This window comes from Marmota monax, unplaced genomic scaffold, assembly GCF_021218885.2.
Source record: "Marmota monax isolate L192 unplaced genomic scaffold, Marmota_monax_Labrador192_F-V1.1 WCK01_AAM20220418_F8-fsc00024, whole genome shotgun sequence".
NCBI lineage: Eukaryota > Metazoa > Chordata > Mammalia > Rodentia > Sciuridae > Marmota > Marmota monax.
The window spans coordinates 7000470-7010390 of record NW_026695224.1 but is presented as its reverse complement, the minus strand read 5'-3'; the positions used below and the strand labels follow the sequence as shown (position 1 = coordinate 7010390).

The following is a 9921-nucleotide window of genomic DNA, read 5'->3' as shown; positions in this document are numbered from 1 at the left end:
TTATGTTTTAGGGCTGGGATGTAGCTCAGTGGCAAGGCATCTGCCTTGCATTCACAAAGCCCTGGGTTCGACCCCCCAGTTTCAAGGAGAAAAAATATTTTTTAGTTATAGGTGGACACAATATCTTTATTTTATTTTTATGTGGTGCTGAGGATTGAACCCAGTGCCTCATGCACACTGGCGAGCGCTCTACCTCTGAGCCACAACCCCAGCCCTTAAAATTTTTTTTAAAAAATTTTATTATTTTTGATTCTTTGCATCCTCAGTGTTAGCAGAGTTCCTACTGTTTAACTCAAGTAAGTGGAAGAAACTGTCATTTGCTCAACTGAGTCATACTTTCCTGTGATAGTCTCATCCTGTTTCAACATATGGATCCGAATAAAACCTTGCCTAGCGGGAGGGAGGAGGAGAAGGAACGGGAAGGAGATGAAGTTATATTACATGCCATGCAAGATTAGGGCATAGTGAATCTCACTATGTATAATTATAATGCACCAATTTAAAAAAATCCCAAACTTGCTTAGATTCTGATTTACAAGGTCAGACACAGTACAATTTCATACAAGCTTGGTTAAAACAGGACCTGGGGGAGAGTTCCACTTCAGTGAAGAGGAAGAGTTCCCCAGGTAATATCAGGAGATTCAACTTCAGTATTTGGTCTTGGAGGATATTCTATCAAAGAGACATCAGCCAGGACACAGGCCCGTAAGTTTCTGTTGAAAATGAGGCTGGCTCACCCTCTCCCCATCATTCAATCAGAAGTTAAAGACCTGCAAGTTCTTGACCATGCATAGATGTTGGGGATCACCACCACGTTCCTCTGGATCTGAAACTGGATCAGAACCTGGACTGAGGATTTAAAAAAATTATTATTTTTTTTGTAGTTTTAGATGACAGAAAACCTGTATTTTATTTGTTTATTTTTATGTGGTGCTGAGGATCAAACCCAGTGCCTCACACATGCTAGGCAGGAGCTCTGCCGCTGAGCTACAGCCCCAGCCCTGGGCTGGGGATTTTTTTTTGTGTGTGCTTTACAGCACTGTCCTTAATCTTGGGGTCCTCCTGTAGTGAAGGGTCTTCTGGCTTGGCCTAAGTTCTATCTGGAGATCCCAGGGGGCTGTAGGCTGTGACAGTGATGCCCTTGAAGAGGTACTGGATCATTTTCTTCTGGGGGAGGTACGGGTGACATTTGACTTGATTAGTCCCTGGTTTATATTTGAGTTCAAGATCCTTTCAATATGGAAGTGGTTGAAATTGGAGATGTCAAGGGCTTTCATCAACCCCTTGCCCACCAGCTCCTCCATGACCTCCCAGGCATCCAAGAATGTTAATTTACTGGTGAGGCTATTGCCTTTATCGTCTTTGGGGAATGACTCCTTCCCAGACTGAAGTCCCTGTGGCCAGTGAATAAAAATAGGTGTCCAGATAGTCTAGTTTCAGTTCCTGGAAGGTCTTCTTTCTTTGAGGGTCTTCTGATAGGCTTCCTTCCAAAGGCTTCATTCAAAGAAGGTGCACCACAGGTGGGCACAGTGGCTCACTCCTGTAATCCCAGTGGCTTGGGAGGCTGAGGCAGGAGGATAGAAAGTTCAAAGCAGCCTCAGCAACTCACTGAGACCCTGTCTCAAAATAAAAAACAAAAAGGTTGGAGATGTAACTCAGTGATTAAGAGCCTCTGGGTTCAATCATCCCTGGTACCAAAAAAAAAAAAAAAAAGAAAAAGTACAACTTGCTAACAGTAAAGAGGTCCTTCTGCATTGCCACCTTCTCTTGAATCTTCTCTTCTTACCTCATTCTTGTTCTAATAGTCATCAATGGCATCAATGGCTACCTTCATAGCTTCTTTGACTTCTCCTTGGGAGACTTCCAGGTGCTCAGACCCAAAATGGATATCTGGGCTATGGTGCTGGGCTCCACATGGATGGCCATGGTTGGTGTAGAAATGGTACTGAGAAAACATCCTAGAAGATTGTGTGAAAGCATTTGGTTACCCAAATTTAGTTTAAAACTCATGAGATAGGCTAGAAAAGGACAGATGTCAGTTGGTTGGTTTCATTTTCTTTTTTCCCCAAGTGTGTGTATGCCCACTTATTAAAAAGAATCTACTAAGAGCTCTGTAATCCCAGTGGCTAGGGAGGCTGAGGCAGGAGGATCATGAGTTCAAAGCCAGCCTCAACAAAAGTGGAGTGCTAAGCAACTTAGTGAGATCCTGTCTCTAAATAAAATACAAAATAGGGCTGGGGATGTGGCTCAGTGGTTGAGTCCTCCTGAGTTCAACCCCTGGTATTCCCCCCGCACCAAAAAAAAAAAAAAATTTACTAAGAAGTGTTATATAAACAACATGCCTGTTGTCCCAGGTACTTGGGAGTCTGAGGCAGGAGGATCACAAGTTCAAGGCCAGCCTAAGAAATTTAGTGAGACCCTGTCTCAAAATAAAATTTTAGAAAGGTCTGGGGATGCAGCTCAGGGCAGGGTAGGGTTCTTGCCTTGTATGTGTAAGATCTGGAGTTCAGTCCCCAGTACTTCAAGGAAAAAGAAGAAAAGAAGCATTAGACAACAAATTAGGAAAAAAAAAGTAATATGCTGCAATTTAACCTATTTTAGCATCTTTTTTAATATCACTAAAAAATTCACAGATATAATTTGTACACTGTGAAATTTGGTCTTTTGAAGTCAATGTTTTTTAGTATATGCACACAGTTTTACATCCATCCATTGTTTTTATTTTGCATTTTTATTTTATGGTGGTAGGGTTTGAACCCAGGGCCTTTTCCCTGGTCCATGCTAAGCATACACTCTACTATTGAGCTATACCACCAGCCTCATTTTGAAAATTAGTTCTGTTTTTCTTTTTATTTATTTAGACAAATTTCTTATTGTAAATTTTTTTTCAGATTTGTACAAAAGTTGAGAGACTTTTGGCATTTCACATCAGCCTTAGGAATCATGAACACAGGCCAGTCATGGATCTCCACTTTCCCTCCACATTGAGTTCTTGCAAAGCCAAGTTCAGTTCTCATGTAATTTCAACTACAAATTCTTTTTTTTTTTTAATTATTTTTCAGTTATAGGTGGATACAATACCTTTATTTTATTTTTATGTGGTGCTAAGGATCAAACACAGTGTCTCATGCATGCTAGGCAAGTGCTTTTCCTCTGAGCCACAACCCCAAATTCATCAGTATGGCTCTTGTGTTTAAGGAAAAATGCCATGGTAGAGTATAGCCTTATCATACTGAGGCCCTAGGTGTGATCCCTGGATCTGTGGGGAAAAAATGCATATTATTAGCTTCAACCAAGAGATACTCATTATTCTTTCTTCTTCTTCTTCTCCTCCTCCTCTTCCTCCTCCTTTTTCTTCTTCTTCTTCTTCTTTTTTTTTTCCTCAGAGATGCAGACAAAGGTTTATTTAGGAAATCAGAGACATTATTTAGGAAAGGGAGAATGTGAGCTACCTTGAGAGTGAGAAGATTTTGGGATAACATAAATAATACACATTCAAGGGAGAATGTGGGCCATCTCTAGAGGGAGAGACAGCCTAATAATCATTTCTTAACATCATGAAATATCCAGTGAAGTTTCCTTAATTAACTTTTCTTCTCTCTCTCTCTTTTCTTTTCTTTTGTCTTTTTTTCCTTGTTGTTTTTTAATTTAATTTAATTTTTTTATGGTGCTGGGGATCTAACCCAGGACCTTGAGCATGCTAGGCAAGTGCTCTACCATTGACCTACATCCCTAGCTCCAAGTGTTCATTTATTTAGTGGTACTGGGGATTGAACCAGGGGCATTAGGCCATTGAGTTACATCTCCAGGTTTTTTCTAAATTGCTGAGGCTGGCCTTGAACTTGTGATGTTCTTACCTTAGTCTGCTGAGCTGCTGCGATTATAGGCGTGGACCACATGCCCAGCTCCAAGTATGTATGTGTGTACATAAATTTGTATTTATTTACTTGTCCTGGGGGTTGAAGCCAGGGGTGCTTAACCACTGAACTACTTCCATAGTCCTTTTTATTTTTTGAGACAGTGTCTCACTAAGTTGATTAGGGCCTTGCTAAGTTGCTGAGGTTAGCCTTGAACTTGGGATCCTCCTGCCTCAACCTCCTGAGTTGCTGGAATCATCAAGTATTTATTTATTTATTTTTGTGGTGCTGGGGATTGAACCCAGAGCCTTCCAACTGAGCTCTAGCCCCAGCCCGAAGTATTTATTTTTAATAGTAGCTCAAAGAAAGAGGCAGATTAGAATTTGGAGTGTGGACTTTGGAGAGTCACATATATTTGGGTTGAAATATTGGTTCTGTCCTTTAAGTTGGTGTGGCCTTGGAAGAACAAGTCATCTTCCTCAAACTTTGGTGTCCTCCACTACAAAATAAGCACAGAAGTGAAATTATGTTCTCTGAATATGGTGGCCCATGCCTGTAATCCCAGCAATTTGGGAAGTTGAGGCAGGAAAATTGCAAGTTCAAGGCCAGCCTGGGCAATTTAGCCAGACTACCTCAAAATAAAAATAAATAGGACTGAGGATGTAGCTTAGTGGTAGAGGGCTTGCCTAGTATGTGTGAAGCCCTGAGTTCAATTCCCAGGACTGTGAAAAATGTAAAAATAAAAAGGAGGGTTCATTGAGCATCTTCTCTATGCCACAGATTTTCCATGTACTGTCTAACTTAGTCTTCAACATAATCCCATCCCTCCCCAATACTGGTGATCGAACCTAAAGCCTCACACGTGCTAGGCAAGTGGGCTAGCACCAAGTTACACCCTCAGCTCCTTCTTGCAAAAGCGGAAAGAGAAGTCATCAGTCCTCTGCCCTGGTTGGTTGACAATTATCCTTTGAAAGTTAAAAGGAGGGGTTTGAGGATTTAGCTCAGTGGCATAGCACTTGCCCAGCACGTGCAAAGCCTTGAGTTCAATTCTCGGCTTGGGGTGAGAGGAGTTCAAAGGAGGAAAAGAGGCTGGGCCATAGCCTTGGGAAGTATTGTACTTGGGTGTGGGACTAGAAACAGGCTCCCCTGCGGAGTAGAGAGGTGCTTTTTTATCATGACCTGCCCACTCCACCACTTTCCTCAACCCATTACCATGTTCCCAGGTCTGCTGCCAAGCCCACTGTCATTATGTGGTCCACATTTTCCAAATATATGGGAAGGCAGGTGATGAGCTGTGGTATTAGCCATCCTGGTCTTGTTCCTTCAAAAACCATTAAAAAAATAATTTAGAGGGCGGCATTACTTAATCCCGACAAAACACCTGGGACTAGTAGGGACTATTCAGGCTCTATGAGCCAAGGAGGGAAAGGAATACCTTTTTGTAGAAGGCACTTAAGACACATCTCAAATGTAATCTTTGCATAAGAGCTGCAAATGGTCTTTCTATAAATTCATGCACTCATTCATCATCCATCCGTCCATCCATCCCTTCATCTATCCATCCGCGTCCATCGATTCCTTCCTCGGCTCACATTTATCTCCTGTGTAGTTAGGCAGACAAAGTCTGTAGTACCTGTTTTCAATGAGGTCTGATGCCCACAGGCTCTTGATGCCACTCAACACCTGTTTGCAGCCTGGGTGTGAAAGCAGGTGCCTCTGGGTAACAGAGAAGTGAGATGGCTGTGATCCCTCAACACCATCCTTGGACTCTGTGATTTTCCATCCCATGTTAGAAATATAGTTTCCTTTCATGGCTGCTTAATCATCATGGCTCAGAAGACCATAATACTAAATTAAAGTGAAATGCAATTGCTCTGCCAAGTTCTACATTGCCAGAATTCAGTGGATAACAACAGGATTCTGTGAGCATCTCCAAGTAAGAATTTGCTGTGGGGGTAGGGGGAGGGAGGAAAAACAAAGTCTCCTTTCCACATATGCCCTATAGCCAGGCTGACACAACAGAAATGGAAAACAATTGGCACAGGCATAAAATTCTATGACAAAAGGAAACTTGTGAAATAGAAAAATGGATTTCTTGGGGGAAAACATAACTTCCTTTGACAATATTGTGTTTAGGAAAAGAACTTTGTAGTTTGAGGATATTCTGGTCATTAAAAGTAGAAGTTTTTTTTTTTCCTTTTGAGAGGGGATGGAGGCTCTTAATACCCCCAAACATACCCTTTCAAATCCATATTAAAGTTAATCATCAATTGGAAGCCAGAAATGATATTGGAAAATCATTCTTTTACAAACGGAAACTATTATAATTTAAAAGAGTGCAAATGAAACCATACATTTTCAGAAGGAGATCAATGAAAACCACTTTATTAGAAAATATAAATCACTTTTTAATTTCAGATGCAACAAGAAAAGAACTCATTTTTTCTGTTTCATTGAAATTGATTGGTACACCTGCAGAGAAAAGCAGCTTTATCATCTAGTTATCAGCCAATTAATATGCAGGTCTAAATGTGAATACTATTCCAGTTAACTAGAAATGGATGATTTTATTGAAGTCTTAATAGACTAGGAATTACTGCCTTCCACCCTGCTAAATGAGGTCAGTTGAGAAAAAAAAAATCAGAAGTGCATAACTTGGGATGGGTACAATCTAAAACAATTTCTCTAACTCTTTGGACCACAAGAGAAATGGAAGCAAATTGGCATGTCTGAAAGCAGAGGTTCCTGTTACATGGAAGAGAAATCAGAATATTGAGTTTTCTCTTAACTGAAAAAGAGAACTATTTGGGTTTGATTCTGAAGTCTGACACTCTTGCTATTCAAAGCTTGACTCTCTTTAGTCATTGGCCTTAATTTCGTTTTGATCAGAAGTCATTCAGAACTGCAAAATAAATAATGCCTATTTACCATTCTTCCATTTTTTTCCCCAGTTTTCTGCTCATTTTCCACTCTGAGATGTTCTTCCTGACATACAAACATCTTCAAGTTCTCTGTAGAATTTTAACTTGTAATACAGGTAAGTGCCCCTGGGGATAATCTAATTCACACTGAGGTGTAACTAGTAGCATCCATTTCCAAGGACACTTTAAAAGAGCACAACTTAATGCAGAGGTGATAGCTGGGCACAGTGGCTCATGCTTGTATTCCCAGCTACTTGGGAGGCCGAGGCAGGAGAATCTCTTGATCCCAGGAGTTTGAGGCTGTAGTGCACTAGGTCAGTTTGGTGTCTACACCAAGTATGAGTACTGGGATTTTTCCTATGATGGCTACTGCGTTCCAGTCTTGGAAGCATAGTGAGACTCAGTCTCTTGGGGAAAAAAACAAGAAAGCAGAGATGATGGAGCAATACAGTGGAGGAATTGATACCATTCTCCATGTTCCTCTCCCCAACAGCATTTAGACAGCGATAGCCCTTGAAGGGTCTGAGGGTCCTATTATGAATTAAAAACAACACAATGGAGAAAAAAAGGGAGAATAATTGCACAGAAAGGATTGTTGAGGATATTGGCTGAGGTGTCTAGTGTGGGATGAGGGGGCAACAAAGAAGAAGGGCAGGAGCCATAGTGTTAGTCACTTAGCAGGTGCCACTGTGGGTCCCAGTGGTCTGCTCTGCAGAGGACCCTGGCAGCCTTGTCACTGAGGACCTCAGCAGTCCCCACAGCAGTCGTAGGCTCTCTATAGCTTTCATGGCAGAGGCCTCCTTAGTGTTCTTCAGCAGGAACTCCAGCAGCCTGCTCCTCCAGGGACTCCAGCAGCTTGTGCCATGAGCTAACGAGTAGCCACTACTGCCACAAACCTCCTGCAGAGGAAGATGCTGCTGTACTTCCTATCCCCAAAGGAGGTGGTGTTGTGCAAACCTGGGGCTAGGGCCACCAACTTCCCCCAAACCTGTGCAAACTCTAGACTCTGGAGATGTGACTGCTACTCCATGTGTGCCCACCCCTCAACACCAGAACCACTGCTGCTGTGTGCTAACTGTGCCCTACCTGAACTCTGTGGCTACTCCACAGACACTGGTGCAGCTGCCACTAGGAGTGTATTCATGAGCTAGACCTTGAGCCGGGAGAGATCCCCTTGGCCATGACATCCCTCAAAGATCAGAAGGATCCCATAGTTCTTTGCCACTCCAAGCTCCAACAACCCTTGCTGCCACTGGGGATACTCACAGCCTTTGCTACTGAGGACTCCTGCAATATTCACTTATACTGTCCTTAGCACTTGGAACTGCACAGAGGTCATGAAGCTGTGCCCTCACCAGAGCTTGAGCTTCTGCCACACGCCACCCAGCAAAAGTCCTTGAATTTCCTCATGGGTAAAGGGGAAGCCTGGAAGAGGTGATGTTCCATCAAATGCAGTAGTTTTCAGCTTCAAATAGAATGAATGTTTATTTATTTATTTAAGTGCTGAGGATTTCACCCAGGACCTCATACATGAGCAGGCACTCTACCTTGAGCTGCATCCCTACTCTAAAAGTTGTTATATGGAAACTTTGTAGTAATCATGAAATAAATACCTGTAAACACCTATAACAGATACACAAAAGATGAAGTGAGAGAATCAAAGTCTGTCACTATAGAAAATCATCAAATTCCAAAGGAAGACTGTAACAAAGGGAAAAGGAACCAAGGATCAACAAAACAGCCAGAGAACAATGAACAAAATGTCAGTAGTATTTACTATGAACATAAATGGATTAAATTCTCCAGTCAAAGACATAGTGTGGCTGATGGATTTATTAAAAAAAAATACCCTTCTGTAGAATACCTGCAAGAGACTCACTTAAGCTTTAGGGACACAGATAAACTGAAAATGAAGGGATGGAAAATATACACAAATGGAAACCAGAAGAGAGGAGGGATAGCCATATTTGTATCAGATAAGTAGACTCTAAGTTAACAACAATTAAAAAAAAAGAGACCAAGAAAATCATTATATAATAGTAAGGGGTCAATTTATGAAGGAGATATAACACTAGTAAATACATATGCACCTAACATTGGAGCACCTAAAAAATCTAAAGTAAATATTAACAGATCTGAAGAGAGACAGACATTAATATGATAATAGTGGAGGACTTCAATACCCCAGTTTCAACAACAGATAAGTCATCAAGATCAAAAATCATTAAGGAAACTTTAGACTTGGTTTATACTGTAGATCAAATGGATCTAATAGACATATATAGAATATTTTGTCCACTAGCAGCAGAAGTCATTCTTCTCAAGTGCGCATAGAACATTCTTTAGGATGTTAGGTCACAAAACCAGTTTTAACAAATGTAATAGGATGGAAATCACAGTAAATATCTTTTAGAAATCAATAACAAAATTTAAAAATTGTGCAAGTTAAACAACATACTCCTGAACAACTAACAAATCATCAAAAAAATTAGAAGAGAAATTAAAAAATATTTTGTAATATATTTAAATGAAAACAACATAGCAGACCTATGGGATATAGCAAAAGCAGTTCTAAGAGGGGTATTTAACACCTGAAAACATCTACATGAAGAAAAGAGAAAAATGTGGGCATATCTGTATTTCCATGAAGAGATATCTGTATTTCCATGTTCATTTTCATGTTCCATGTATTTTTATGTTTCCACGTATTTTCTTGTTCATTGAAACATTATTCAAAATAGCTGAGATTTTCAGCTTTGCAAGCCACAGGGTTTCTATTGTAAGTATAGTTGGTTTTCTGTATCTGTAGTTTGTGCATCTATAGACTCAACCAATCATGGATTGAGAACATTTGGAAAAAAATTACATCTGTATTGAATATTACAGACTTTTTTCTTATCTACTATGACACAACAGAACAATACAACTATTCACATAGCTTTTACCTTGTATTAGATATTATAAGTAATCTAGAAATGACTTAAAATATATGAGAGAACCAGGAATATCAAGGTTTGCCTGTAGTCCTAGCTACTCAGCAGGTTGAGGTGAGATTGCTTGAATCCAGAATTTTGAGATTGACCCCAGCTATATAATGAGACTCAATCCTTCATCTCCCCCAAAAGTATATGGGGGAATGTGTA

General features: G+C 40.6%; 1 pseudogene; it reads right to left on the bottom strand.

Annotated features, from left to right (window-relative positions):
* Nucleotides 1-751: 751 nt before the first annotated feature.
* LOC124086387 (aldose reductase-related protein 2-like) lies at nucleotides 752-1926 on the bottom strand (annotated as a pseudogene).
* Nucleotides 1927-9921: the final 7995 nt, after the last annotated feature.